The sequence below is a fragment of the Falco punctatus genome (genome assembly GCF_963210335.1).
Source record: "Falco punctatus genome assembly, chromosome: 1".
NCBI classification, from domain to species: domain Eukaryota; kingdom Metazoa; phylum Chordata; class Aves; order Falconiformes; family Falconidae; genus Falco; species Falco punctatus.
In genome coordinates, this window is record NC_137580.1 from 5,621,366 (window position 1) to 5,636,642 (window position 15,277).

At 41.0% G+C, this 15,277-nt stretch overlaps 1 long non-coding RNA gene across 1 annotated transcript in view; it reads left to right on the plus strand.

Moving 5' to 3' along the window:
- Positions 1–1,069: 1,069 nt before the first annotated feature.
- Positions 1,070–15,277, plus strand: part of LOC308058271 — a 153,902-nt gene continuing 139,694 nt past the window's right edge. Inside the window, exon 1 of the long non-coding RNA XR_013925756.1 lies at positions 1,070–2,905. This is a non-coding gene — a long non-coding RNA (uncharacterized lncRNA). The remainder of the gene's footprint in view (positions 2,906–15,277) is intronic.

Consider the following 15,277-nt stretch of genomic DNA (forward strand, 5'->3'; position numbering starts at 1 on the left):
AAAATTCCCCTCTGAAGAGAATTTTGCAGTCATGAAACAAGTGTGAGAGATCTGCTTGAATAAGGACAGCCAGGAGAGGAGGCATGGTAGCATGCAGCTTGCAAACAGAGAAAGCTACAAGAAGAATTAATGTGAAGTTTGTTTCTGTTACTACCGTGACTTTAGCTTTTTATGGTTTTCATCTTTCAGGTAAAAGGATCACATTTTCTCTTCAAAATTCAAGGATATGTTTGTTTTTTAACATCAATCCATATGCTGGTGTCCCTGCAACAAATGTTTGGAGGTTTTGGAGGGTGGGAGACACAAGGGAAGTGTCCTATGCACTTAGGTGCAAAACAAGTACTTTAATTTAGGGAAGACTAGAACTCCCCTGGGGAGGTAAAAAGTCTCCTTTTCTGAAAAAGGAATTCTTGGAGAAGAGGAAGACCCAGTTTCTATTTCACAATTTATCCTGATATTTCTCACTCTTAGACTAGGTATGAAAAGACATGCAAATTGTGTTTTTACAGGAAAGATAGTACTAACTCCTTTTGGGTCTGGTTCCTAATGTCATCATTACTGTTTGTCATATGAAAGAAAAGCTGGGGTGGTTCTCACTTGTAGGTAGAAACAGCCTGTAGGCAGTGTTTGCAGAAATATCAATCAGCTTCTTCATGGGACTGTGTGTGTGACTTTCTCTCAGGCTAGCTCTGCCGATGCTGCTCTGCATCAGAGGCTGCCTTTTTGTTGTGGGGTTTCTTTCCTGAGAGAAAGCCTATACAGATAAGGGGAAAACCAGGTTCTTGTCATTGAGAGCTTCATCTAACAATGACGGTGGTTATATTTTCTGTCTTTCTGAGTATAATACAGAACATGTGTAGTTTCTGGTTACTTCTCGAGATCAGCCACTTAATTTCATCTCATAGTAATGGTCAATATCCCCTTGAGGGAAATAGTAAAAACAGGGAAGTATAGGGCAAGTGAGTTAGTATTTCCTCATGGAATTCATCAGGGGAAGAGAATGATCGGCCTCACAGAGTGTGAGTCTCCAGTACGATGTAGGATCGTGGCTCACGCTGGCACCACAGCCAGTAAGGTAGATGCAGACAAACTTCCCTGATGAGTTATAAAAACTGCAGCAACAGGCCCCTTGCTGGATCGACCGCTTGGCTTCTTTGCAGGTTCTGTGACTAATATTAAGCACAGGACCGTGCTCTTCTCTCAAATAGCAATCGCCGGTGTATAGGAACTGAGCCCTGATGTGCAGAAGCATACTGCACAAAACAAGAGCTGGTAGGATGGGCATGACTGAGTTTTCTGGAAAAAAATACTTTTCAATTTTAGTATAAACCTGAACTATTTAGAGACAGGCTCTGTAATGGAATGGTCAATGCCCTAGCTGAAACACCATGCTAACCTGACAAACTGATCGGTGTAAGAAAATTTAAAATTTCCAGCCTTTGTTTTGGGTCTCCCTGCTATCTTCCATCTAGGATTCCTCCAAGATCCATTGATGAACAGATTTATCTATGTAGTATCATATTTTCTTGGTCTTCGGGAAATCCATTCTGCCTGGCTGAGCCCCATAAGAGCTGCATCTTCAGTGTAAGCAGCTTTGTAGGAAGTATGATCTATAGAACCCCTCTTCTTGGGGAGATTTAGACCAGTGACTCCAGGACTAGATTGCAAAGGGTGATAAGGATTATTATCCAAACAATTGACCTGTTACCCTGAGCAGAGATAAGATGCTTGGGTTGAACACAAACCTGTATAAGTGGTACAAGTCACAATAGCATGTTCTTGCAGACATCTTGCTTTGGTACTCCTACGTCCTTTACTCATGAAGTGGCTAATTTCAAATCTTACCCAATACCCCTGTGATTAAAACAAATCCTACGATTTTTCCTTATTTTTTTTGGGAAAATATAGACTTCCTTTAGAAATAGTGAGACTGCCTGTGAAGGAGTTCAGTGGGTGGAATTACTCACAAGGATAGTTCAGTACCTTGAATAGTTGCCTTGGATATAATTTGGCATTTTCTAGTTTGAGAATGTGTGTTTTACTGTTCTCTCCCTCTTTTATTGTTGTTCTGGTCAATGTTCTCTTAGGTGTGGAGTTAAAGTACTGTATGGTGAACAAATAGTTCAGGAGAGGAAGACTATGATTCAGAATATGAGCTAAGTATGAGTTAACTTTTCTCACACATTTATTTTTCAAAACTATTTAGCAAGTGATATAGGAGAATCATCTTTATTAATTATATTGTTCAATAAATTTTCAGTGTCTTCTCAGGCTGAAATATCTGTGAGTTCCAAGCTTTTGAGGCTATGAAATTTATTACTCTGCATCTCGTGGTGTCATATCCATGTCTTGTTATTTGAGTGTAACTCAATGATCAAAGTCCTGATTTTGAGGTGAATGTTTTAATTCATTTTTGGATAATATATAAAAATACTTGTATAAAAAGTTCAGTTCCTACTGCTATTCTTTTGAGTAAGCTCATTCACTACAACAGTTGTGTAAAGTGATTGTGTAGAGATCATTTTCTCTTTGCTCAAAGTATTTGCTCTTTTTCCTTCCCCACTGGCACTTTTGTTTAGGTAAGGTCTACGGAATAACCACACAGTTTCATTACATACACAGCAGCTATGAAGAACTACGTTCCCAGACTGTGCATTAGCAAGGTGGCTAGAATATTCAGCAAACAACTTTCCTCAGCAGATTCTACTGTTACTGATAGATGGCTTTGCATCTTAAAAATACAGCGTACAAGCTGGTTTTTTTTTCCTTATTTTCCCTTTTAGGATCATTTGGGTTCTCGCAGAAAATTTGGTTTCAGTGAAGTGGAGGCAAGTTGTGAAACTGTTCTCATTGAAGTGTTCCAAAGAAAAAGAGGAAGGCTGAAGTGCCTTTTCATCATTAGGAGGTAAAATTTCGATATTGTCATTGGAATCTGTACTTTGTGGTGTTTAGACAGCAGGTGCAAAAAAACGCCTTGAGTTCAACATTTTTGTCCCTAGGATTTCTTTTTATGGATCTTTTTTTCATTCCTAATCAGAATGAAACTAAACTTCAAGATCTTCAACAAAATGGATTCTTTTTACCTGGCACCTGTTCTGAGCATTTACTGTACTTTTCTGAGGAGTAGATGTACTTTAAAATTTGGCAGATACTTTGAGGAAGATGCAGCTGACCTCTGTGCAAGGATTCAGAACGTGGATACTTAATGTTTTTAGCTGTCTCGTTGGCAAAGGTCTGTGTGGAGCAAGCAGCTGAATACTTTCCCTCTTTTATCTGAAATGCGTATACATGTCAGTCTTCCCCTTCTCGCCCCTGCCCTGCCAAATGCTTTGGGCACTTGAAAGTGAAATGGACTGGATTTGTAAGAGTTGTGTTGTGACTGTGGAGGGAATTGGATAATTTGCCTGAACTGTGGGAGGTCCAGGTGTGACTCCTCCTCTGCCAGACTGGTGCAGGTTGTTATCCCTGTTTCTCCAAAAGCGAATGTGCTTACTACCAGGTTGCTCTTAGGTTCTGCTCTTCTTTGTTGTTACTTCAGTGGGAGACCATCTGCTGAAACAATTTCTGTGACAGTGACATGTCATCCCCGGATGATTGCCCAAAGCAAGAGTTAGAAAGCTTTTTGATTCATTTTGCTTTGTCCCAGATTTAGAAAGTGTATCAGCTTCATCAAGATGGACTGAAAATATTCATAGCCAGAAATTTGTGAACATCCTAATTTGGGATCCCTTGGGCAGAGGAAGGAAAGTAAATTTTGAGAAGCTGAAGTTTAAGTGAGCAAAAGGAGAGGAGGGAGCAAAAAAACTGTTCTGTTAATCTAGTCTTTCATTCCCCCAAACTGCTGAAAATATTTAGAAGTTCAGAAACAAGTTGGTCACATGGTTTTTGGATATCCTGAGTTATTTTTGCTGTTCTGGGGAAAATGAATACTCTGGAAAAATAACTGAATAATTACCCAACTCTATTCATTATTACTAAATGTGTTGGCTGCCTTCCCTATTGCTCTGCCCCTTTTTCATTATTCTTTTTCTCTTCTGACTTCCTTGCCTAATTCCAAGGAAGAATTTGCCTTTCCTGGAAGGATCCCTGGGAACCATAGAAAGGGATGAAAAATCTTTATTCCTTCAAGGACTTTGCATCAGTAGAACCTACCTACTCCTATCTTTAGAAACCACAGTCAACCTTGTATGTGTCACTGTCCTAATTCCATATACCACATACTAAAGAAGAAACTTGGCGATGTCAGCCAACATTAGCTGTATCCACACAGGCCTTTTATTGTGGATAATTTGACGTGTTGCTAAGACAAGATGTTGAATTGTCTTTTCTAAACATTTTTTTGACCTGAACTATTTGTAGGGTGTATGTTTGCTGCAGCCTTGGGGGCGGGGGGGGGGGGGGGGGGGGGGGAGGGTACATGGTGGAAGAAGCAGGATAAATTCCTAAAATAGGCTTTTAGGCTTTCATTGATCTGGTGAGACAGTGTAGTTGAGTGAATTAGAAGCACTTTAATTCTACTTCTCTCAGAAGCCACTATAAACCACAGGAAGATTTCAGAAGCACATAGTCTGGCCATCTGCAAGACAGGACTAAGATTTCCAACACCTTCCTTTTGATAGCATCTCTGCAAGATGCTGAGGAGCCTCTTCTCCTAATAAAAATTAAGGTTATACAATGCTTTTAAGGACTATGTTTTAAGCAAGTATTATGCCTGCACATTAATAAAAAGTGGCTACATAGTAAACCAGCGTCACAGTTATGAGTGGTGGAGTTAATTTTAATAGCAATGATCTATAAAATATTTAAGACAATTTAAAAAAAAAAAAACCACCCTAAAACTACATAGCTCGGAGCTCTGTTTCTTCTGTATTTGGTCACAAACATCTAACACAAAGTCAAAGGTCAATGTTAGGTACATTCCTGATGCTCTTCTGGGCATTGCAGGGACAGGAAAGCAGAAAATAAGATCCAGAGTATATGGTTGGACAGACAGATCACAAAGTGTTTTAAAATCCATGTTGGAAATTTATTTGCTTAAATATAGGAACATTAACGCTGTTGTATAGGATTTGTGCACCCATGACTTGCCTGAGGATGTCAAAGTTAAAATCCCAATCATTAAGCTAATGATATATAAACACAGTGTACCTGGCCAACCACTAGAAAAAATTAGACAATGTATAGGCTCAATAACTGTCTTATGTTAATAATATGAGGTCAAAGTTGTGGCAATGTTATTTGGTAGTTAGATGAACAGAGAAGAGATGTATCACCCTGAACACAAAACACATTTTTACATGCTTCCCTTTGTTGGTTACTAACCACAAATGAACTAGCAATACCTAATTTGACTTAAGTTATTTCTTTTTGGGGACATAGTAGAACATTCCAAATTAAGGAAAGACAGTATGACTGGAAGTCAGCGCTGATGGGATTATTTCTATTTTTTGACAATGGCAATATATGACCTTTTGCCATATCAGTTAAAAAAACCCCACCAACTGAACAAATTAATGGGAGAAAAAAAAAAAAATAATTTCTGGCTTGAAGACCCTGACCTGGAGTTTGTTTGGGCTGAGAGAAGGTACCAGGAAAGTACTGTTCCTTTTCCATTTCTTATACTTTTCTGTTAATACATATTACTGATTACTGTCATAGATGTGACATTACGCATGATGGACCTTTGATCAGTGGTTATATAGCAGTCTTCAAATTTTTATTCTCTGTGTTCCGTATTTGCATACTGAAGGAGTTAACATTTAGGTCTGCAAAATTCCCATTCACTTGCCGCCTGATAGCGTAACTGCTTGAGAACTTCTGGTAAATTCATTTTTACCAGTTTGTACTTGCACAGCCTCGCAAAAATTGAGAGCACTGGGCTATTAGGCCTCAACCAGTATGATTCTCAAAGCTGGTATTTCCCCTTCTCACTCATCTCACCCAACCTGAAGTGGGTGCTGTCTGAATCTAGCCAAAAAGTGCTTCCCATAGCTTAAAGGGAAACGAGACTCAAGTCTAATGACATAGGGAGAAACAGGGTCTTGAAGAGGTTATCAGAGCCGCAGCAATGTATGTTGAGTTGGTGATGTAATGTTCTGGCTCTTACTTGTGATATGTGGCTCTTCAGTGTTGCCAAAGGGAACTAAGCCTATTCTCTGCTTTACCCCTGCTCGTTTCTTTGGCTAGTAACTGTACATTGTTAAATGACAACCGTAAAACCAGGTCAGAGTGCCTAGGTGGTTAGAGAGAGCAGCAGAGAGGAGTCACTTTCAAGTAAACTGTTGTAGTGTCTCACTTCATGTATCTTCTAAAGTGGGGCTGGAGAGACCAGCCACCAGGCAGTGCCCTGTACTGTGGATCCTGACTGCGCTGCTTGTCCTGGTAGGAGCATGTGTAAACTGAAGTGGTGCTTGGGACGCAGACATCTATGCAATCTCTGCATTGTAGGGGGCTTAATCTTGGGCTAGCTCTAGTCTGGAGTGACTGTCCATTATTTGTGGATTGTGTTAGGCGCATTCCTGGGGTGCATGTCCCAGTTTGGTTTCATTCTCCTTGAATGAATTTCATGCACTGTAGACATTCATTTAATTCTGATGAAATGAATGTTCATTAGCAACTGAGGCACATTAGATATGTATCTGGACCATCTCTCTCTCTCTCTGTCTTTCACCAGAAGGAGCCAGGTTGAATGCCCTGAGACAGCCTTGCAATGTAAACCAAAGTGCAGTCAAGTAGGGAAGATGGAAAGATTCACCTCAAAAGCCCACTCCTGATCCTGAAACACTGTAAAATGCTCTCTGTCTTGGGTTAGCTGGAAAGGACTGAACATGTTAAACTTCTCCTTCCAGTGCAGTAGCAGGGAAAAACTTGCAGCAGCTGTCACGCTAGTGCCACTCCTGAAACATGGACAGTAACAAAAATGTAAGAGACACAGAACGATGAGTATAGGAAAGCAAGACAGAATTCAGAAAGTAGCTGGAGGCATGATGGCTATCTTTCTGTCTGGTGTCTGAAACTTGGCCATGGGACAGGCACAACATGGGCACTGGGGAAGAAAACGCTTCACGCTGCCCCACCAGCATTGTGAGAAGGACTGCAGCTAACAGGAGTCCAATGCTGAAGGCTGGTTGGTCCTTAATCTTTCTAGTAAGACTGCTGATGAGATTGCTATTTATGCCAATTAAAGTGCTGATTTTTAGTCATGTCAAAGTGTCCGAAGGTGGCTGTAGTCGATCGCTTAGCTTCATTTCCTACCAGTTATCAAACAGCCAACAGATGACCGTAGTTTTGATGTCCATTGTTAGCTTTCGTCACATGCAAGAAGGTGTCATATCCTCAAATCACTCTCCTCTTTCTATCCCTCAGGCTCTGTCATTTTCTTCCCATGTTTATTGGTCAACGGAATGCAATTCTTACTTACTTACCTTCTCTCAAGTACTTCCTTTGGAAAAAATGAAACAAAGAAGCCCCAGCATCGAAGTTCCCAATGGCACCTATTTGCAATCATAGCTTGGCCGAAAGCCTGACTTTACCAGTTTGTTTCAGGTGCAGATCTCCCCACCCCCCTGATTGTGCTGGAAATGAACATGAAGAGGGAAAATATAATTTAGCTGGTAACATCTTCTGGAAGGATCAGCCCTGTGATGCACTGGGTTAGAGTGGGAGGGGTCTCTGATGTTAGTTTAGTGATTAAGTTACAGGAAGGAAGATCACAGGGTAGCTACATGAATAGAGAAGGAAAATATCTGCAGGGAGGCCACCCACACCCCACCCAGCTCTTAGCTACATTCTTTCCAAATGCCATTCACAGAAGCCCCCTTCGCTAAATATAGACAGTATAAAACCCCTCGTGAAACAATGTCGGAAGATGTGGTAAGGCGTTCTTTTTTAAATGTTATTTTTATAATATTGTTTTGATTTTATTTTCAGCAAGCATCTAAACTGTTTTTTAATTTTTTTGCTTGGTATTTGTGAAAGGAAGTCTTGGTTTCCAACTATGTACCCGTTGCAGAAATAGCCCTTTTGCATTTATGAGACTGTAGTTAACAAAAACACCAGTTGCAACCAATAATTTTTCCTATTTTCTTCCTGGAGGCATATTACGGGTCATTCCCTCTCTTCTAGAAAGGGTAGAGGGAGAGCAGGGCAGGAAGGAAATGAAGCTACAGCGCAGGCAGGCAGAGGCAGTTGAGCAGCCCAGGTTTTGGGTGTCCTGCTACCCCATGAAATCTACAGCTCTTAGTCCACTCTCCAGGCTTCTTTTCAGCTCAAGGCTGGGATCTGCGTGGGTCCAGCTGCAAGTAAATTAACTTGCTGGAAAAAAATGATAGACAGAGATGCCCAGGAAAAAGATACAGGATTAGGCCAAAGGGAGAGAGTAAGGGAGACTAACATTGTCATTAAGGTATTAGTGTGGTATATGGGTATCCATTGAATAATGACATATTTTATGAAACAGAGTGATAATAGAAGAAGAAACAGATTTTAGAATCAAGCACCTTCTAGAGATGTAGGTTCAAGTCCTGGCTTAGAACTGGGCAGATGCAGAATCAACCTTTTCTCACTCTCATGGGTAGTCAGACCACTCACTTGTATTTAACTCTCAGTTTGAAGAATGCAGGTTTTTTAGACCATATGGCATGTTAGCTGAGAGGAAGCATTTAGCCCTGCAGCTGGGAGGGTTCACATAAGAACCGGATTGACTAGGAAAGAGAAGTGTTCAAAAGCCTCCGATTGTGACAGGACCATCTAGTAATACGTGAAATGAGGGTTCTTCATGCTATATCAGATCTTCCAGTGAAGAAGATGAAACAGCTACAAAAACAAAGCTTGATGGGGTGGGGGGTGTTATTGCGTAGGAGGGAAGAGCAGTATCTCTAGCAAGGGGATGATGCAAAGTACGTAGGGTAAGTGTTGGACTGGGCTACTTGGGTGAACTGAATCTTTGCAATTCCTTAGGCTTTGTTGTGTGCACCTTCAGACTGTTCAGCTGGAAGGAGTCAGGAAAGCAAGGTATGAGTCAAGGGTGGAACTAATGTCCATTTCCATATACAAATGGAGAAGCATTATTTTTTTTACCTTAGCAGTGGGAGGAATGGAATACAAGCATGGAGATAAAAATGTATCTGACTCATGACAAGGAATTCATACATCAGTTTGATAGATTCTGTCATGTTTCCTTTGTGAGTATTCAGCACAAATAATGTATGACTTTGCCCACAGTCTTTTCCATGTCCAAAAAGTGCTCCTGCATGATGCATACTGTAACAGTACAAGGACTTTAAAATTAAAGTAAGGCTGTAATGATACTTTTTGGTCATAAAGGTATAACTATTACTAGAATAATTGTCTTGCAAAATGAAAGTCAAGGGTTTTTATTGCTGTAAAGGTTCTAATACTTAAGCATGTATGTATTTTTCTCTCTTTTAAACCATGCAAGTTCCTAAATGTGCATGCATCTAAACCACTTTAGTGTGGTTACATAAATCATGATTGTCAGTGACAGTAATTATTGGTTTTGGAGGGTGATGACTTCAAAATAAACCCTTATTTTTCCAAACATCAGAACTTGAAATATGTGCATCTCTCCATGCTAATAGCAAGTATGTTAGCACCCTGATTCATTTCCCCCCCTACAGTCTTTGCCTTTTTGTGTTTCACGTGTTAAGAGTCAGTGGAAATAGGCGAGTCAGAATTTTCCACTCACCATGTGTTACTAGAATTTGTGTCTGAATTTCTAATAGAGCAGAAATATGTATCTATGTAATAACAGATCCTAGCTGCATTTTTTAATCCAGGTACAAGTCTCCTTATTGGTGGTGTTCTGGGTCATCCCTTTTTAGAAGTTCCTACCTCTGTACCACAGGAAAATGAATGCTTGCCACAAATCATTAAAATGACAAAGTATACAGCCTTCTTAGAATATCATTAGGATTTACTGGTCTTGTGGTTTGAACTCAGAGATGTATTGCAGTTCAGAGGCTGTAATGGCACCTGTACACAGAACGGGTAGGTTACCATTGCCTGTTTCTCCTGCAGCAAATGCGTGGTTCTTCATTACTTTCGTGTAGGTCCATTTCCCAGCTGAGACCTGCTGGTTTCAGTTGAATTGTGTAGTCTCCCATTTAAGTTTTTTAAGTTACTTGTTGTCAGGGTTGCAGTACCTGGAGATTATAGTGTCTTTTAGGAGGTGGGGGTGTCGTCTTTTCTTGCAGGTGATAAGCAGTACAGAAATTATGTGTTCAGGCAACAGCTGGAACATGTGATGTGGCAGTCAACTGGATGAGGCTGCTGAGGAGGGAATGTAACTAAACAAAACTGATAGATTTAACTGAGTAAGGAAATGTTTAAGTTCCAGATGTTTAAACTCTAACCCCTCTGACGAAAAGGCTTATCCTTCCATATTTGGAGCCGACGGGTAAGCAACGCGCTGCGCCTGCCTGGCTGCTTGTGTGCCGCTGCCACACACCCAAGGTACAGCCCTCCGCTACCGTACGTAGCGTGGTAGGAGCAGTGATTACGCTACCGTTTCTTTCTGAAGCGGTACTAACCATTTTCTCTTACGAATGAGTGGGTGCCTAGTGGACATCAGAGCTATGTCTTTTGTGCTTTATGTTGAAAAGTGTCAATCCTAAGTATCACTGAGCTGGAACTGAGATTATCTGTGTATCTGTAATGAATCCAGAAATCTTGGGCCTAGTTCATCATTAAAATGTGTCTCTGCAAGCTGGTTAAGGTCTCTGTAGCAGCAAACAGACAGGCAGAAATCTCTCCTCTGTCCAGGGAGGAATTCCCCCAGCACAGAAAATCCCTACATGTGATAAAAGACTGCTTCTGCCAAAGTTGAGAGATCTATGCAAAAAGTGTTGGCATGGGAAACATCCCAGGGGTGGTTAGGGTAGGCAATGTTCTCTCACGTAGCACGAGCTAGGTAGTGGCATAATAGGGCTTTGTTCCTGCAGTACCACTAAGCCAGAACTGGAGGCAGATCTGGTTATAGATGCTTCTACCGCACCTGGTGTTCTTGCTGTAAGCATGAGCCTCCTTCTTGATGCCTCCCGTGAAGACCTCTCCTCCTCCCACCAGCCTCCGCCTCCCCACCTGGCCATGGCCTTCTGTCTCAGAGGAAGGGAGGCCGCCTGTTGGTCTGGTGCTACATGCTAGTTCTTTTTACTGTTTTCTTGGATCTGCAGCTAACTCCTGTAACCTTTCCAAGTGCAACTTGTCTTTTGCTTATCTGGTGGACGGGCAAGTGTTGTCGGTACTTCTTTGTGTGATTGTCCAAGGATCTCACCCACCTCTATTCTTCAAAATGGCCTGAGGTGTGTTGCTCCTTTGTAGCACCGCCATTCCCTTTACTGCCTGTGCAGCTGCTGTTCCTTTGCCAAGCAGAGCACGTTACCCTGTGGGGGAACGGTTGTGGTTTCCAACCTGCCATTCCTTTGGATTTTGCCTGGCTTCTCAGAGGCCGTAATAGAATGGCCTAAAAAAATCCAGGTGGGGATTTCCTCCTGTTCCCTCTATGTGGCCCCACCATCAGCAAGATCACTGGGACTTTACGTAAGCTTAGAAGCTGCATAGGGTTTAGCTCTAATTTCAGCCTGCACTAGGCCTGTAGGGATTTTCTTTCTTATTTTGAAGTCATTCTGGTGATATAATGCTGTACTCACTCTCTATATATATATATATGCATGTGCAATATCTGTATTTGGTTTGCTCTCTTTCTTTGCCAATAATGGGCAGTGCTGCCACACACAATTTTTCCGCTCTTTGGGCTTTTGAAAGATCTGATTAGAAAATACATCATGCACATCAGCAAATGTAGTGCAGAGGCTTAAATTCGTGTTAACTGTGAGGAAAAAACGCTAAGGTCTTCTCATCTCTGTACTTTCACTTCCACAATATTTAATGGCTCACACTTCATCACACCTCAGAACTCTCTCTTCTCCGAGAAAACCAAGTGCCAAAAGAAGATGACATACAGACTGTTATCTCAGCAGGTAAATTTACCTGCCCCTCAATTTGAGTGGATATATCATTTGCATAGTTTCTTGTTAAAATCACAGTAATTAATAGGGAAATTACTTGAAGGGAACAAGGTTTTAGTTGTTTCTTGGCTGCATGCATAGAAAACTAGCTATTAAAACTGAAAGATATTGAAAAGGTCCCAACAAGGTAGAAATCACCATCTTTCATAATAACAGTAGCAGCAGTAAATTATGAGATTTAATGGACCCAAGATTTCTGGACCTCAAACAAAACCCCAAAGCCACCTGTGCTCCAGAATATGTTTTCTTACTACAAAACTTGTACTTCACATAATTTTGGAAATTTCCCCCACATTATCATTTTATAAATGATGTAAAATTTTCTTATACTAAAAGCCTACTAGATCTTGGGAGAATAACTGGTCAGTGTGTGTACACAGACAGCTATTTTCTACTATTACAGATTCACATTTTATTTCGGTATGAATGCAGTAGGGCAGAAAGGCACAAAGCTGACAGTATTAGCTACCCTAATTCTATGACAATAAAAGGTTTTATACTGAGATAATGCAGTTTAAGGGCTCAAGGACTCACTCTTCACCAGAAAGAGTCAGTCCTTAAAGACAGAAAGCATGACTTGAGGAAAGGGTAGATACTCAAAGTTGTCTTGTGTGACTCTATGATGTGCCTTTGTGAACAAAGCAGTGATATCGGACATGTCGTATTAACAGGACCTTGTCCCCAAAACTGTGCAGCTGTCCACAAGATAGGTGCCACATTAAGTAATTTCTTCATTTTTCTTAACAAATAGAATGCTGCAGTGATCCTCACCTGTCATGAACTAACCTTCTTGATTTGCATGTAAGAGAGGCATGTGAACCGGAGCCCAGCTTTGTGTCAGGCTAAGGAATTCAGCGTGCCATAAACCCCCAGAATTGTGATCCACGTGGGACTGGGCTCCAACCAGTCAAATATCCTATCAATCAGGAGAACCCCTGCATAGTATGTCATTAGCTTTTACAATTCAGACTAGTGTGGGACTCTGCTATACTCAATCCATCAGTCAAGTCTTTCTGCACAGTTCCTCCACAGGGAATACATCAACCTTTATAATGCTGGTCATTGACAAGCTGAGTTGTGATCAATCAATCAATCTTCTGTCATGCTACATAACAGCTGCAGGGTAACACAAGCTAGACTACCCCATAGAAAACAAAAAAGTGAAAGAACAAAACAAAAAATCCACCTATTCCTTACATATCACCCCCAAGGACATCATCTTCCACTTTTCTGTCAATTATTTTGCTGCTTTTTTTTTTTTCTTTCCCAAACTCAATTCTGATGAGTGTTTTTAATTATGGTGTTTTTTTATTAACTTTTCTGTGTATATGTATGTGATTACCTAATCGTTTGGCAGAAAGAACTGTCTCTGATCAGGCCAAGGCCTAGAATAACAGAAGTATGGTAGGTCAGGATGGAAGAAGGTAGATTGGCAGAGCAAGTGTGTTTACATCATCCCTGGCTCTAGCTCCGTTTATCAGTAGATTTGGCCCAATTTACTGTTTCTTTATAGCTAATGATGAAGTAGATCATATAAAACAAGGATGATTTCCAGGATAATAACTGTTTGGAAAAGCTAGTAGTGAATCAAACTAAATTAAAGAGAGAGAGTGGTAGTATATATGGTTTGTCCCATGTGTGGGCAGTGGGCTAAGGACATGGTAGTACTTGAGCATTCATATAGCTACTGATTTCTGCACACCCCTGCACCCCAGTTTTGGTAGAAATTAGTAGATTTTATGGTTTTTTATGTACGTTAAACCTGTGTATGTGTGTGTGTATATATATATATATATATATAAAGTTTTTGCTGTAATGTCTTGCTTCTCTGTTGTTTGTATCAATGAATTTCAGAGGTGGGTTTTTTTGGCAACACTTTTATGTCTGGGAAAATACTGTAATTATACTGTGAAGCAATCTCAGTTTTACCAATTCTTAAGTATTTTGTAAAATTCGGGGTGGGGGGTGGGGGGTGGGGGGGAAGGTCTTTTGACTCCCCCATGCCTTCCTAGCAATGCGATAATCTGTGCAGTTATAACTTCTCTTTTCTATTGATGAGGCCACCAGTTTGCCAGTATTCTGAGCAGGTATATATTTTGCATTAGCTTTAGAAAAATTAATAACATAAAATTCAATGTAATTGAAGCGGTTCCTCTGCGGTTCAACAAGTATTAGGAATGGGGGATGGCATGAGGAATGGGCTCAGTTGTGCAATGGTAACATTCAAGTTACAGGACCTGCATTGAAGAGAACAGTTGGAGTAGCATAGCTTCTTGGTTCAAATGTGGTACTTTCTAGGGCACGGGCCAAAAAACTGTTAGTAGCTGTGTTTTTATAATTTTTGGGAGCAGTGCTGCTTTAGCGGCACACAGTGGAGTCAATATGCTGTTAGCCGACTGCACCTAGGAAAATTCAGTGCCTGAAGATAGAGCGACAGACTTGAAGGGGTTCAGAAAGACCAAACCTTGCTGCTTACCCTTCGTCCCATAGTAATGCAAGTTAGGCAGTTATTTGGAAGAGGAGTTGGTCTGGGGCACTGGTCCCTTATTGTCCAGATCAGCTCTAGAGCAAGCAGGGACACATTCCTGGCCTGAATTTATAGTTTTCCTTTCTGTTGCTGTCTCAGCCATTCTGTGCCCAGTGACCTTGGCCAAACAGCTCCCTTTCTTCTGCTACCATTTCTCCTTGGAGATAGCGATACTCCTCTCTGCTATGCTCAACTCTGAGATCTACTAGTGAAAGGTAGTAGACGAGAACTGGGCGGATTTCATTGCAGATCTTAGAGAGACGTTTTTTGGTAGTAAGTTTTATGGCAGTTGCAGCCTTTGTGCAAGACTATGATTGTTTCTATAGCAGGAAGTTCCCTGTTCTACTTCCTTGTAGGAAACACTGAGATTTTCGTGTTTTGGGAAGAGATGACAGAGTAGGAAATGGCTTGTGAGTGCAGCCCTACAAATACTTAAAACACTGGTTAGGAAATTTGCTAATTTATAAGCCTGCATCTTGGCAGGGAGGAAAGCTCTGAAATCTCTGTGCCAGGGAAGCAAGTAGTGTTAATGAGAAAAGGCAGGCATATTTGTGTGGGGCCTGGGGCATTGTAAGGCAAGGATGCAATGGGTTTCCAGATCTCGGCATGATAGGGAAAGGGAATCACTGCTCACATAGGCCACGGGGAGGCAACTAAACTAGAGGAGAAGGATTAAACCTTACCTTATCCACCAAAAGCTTTA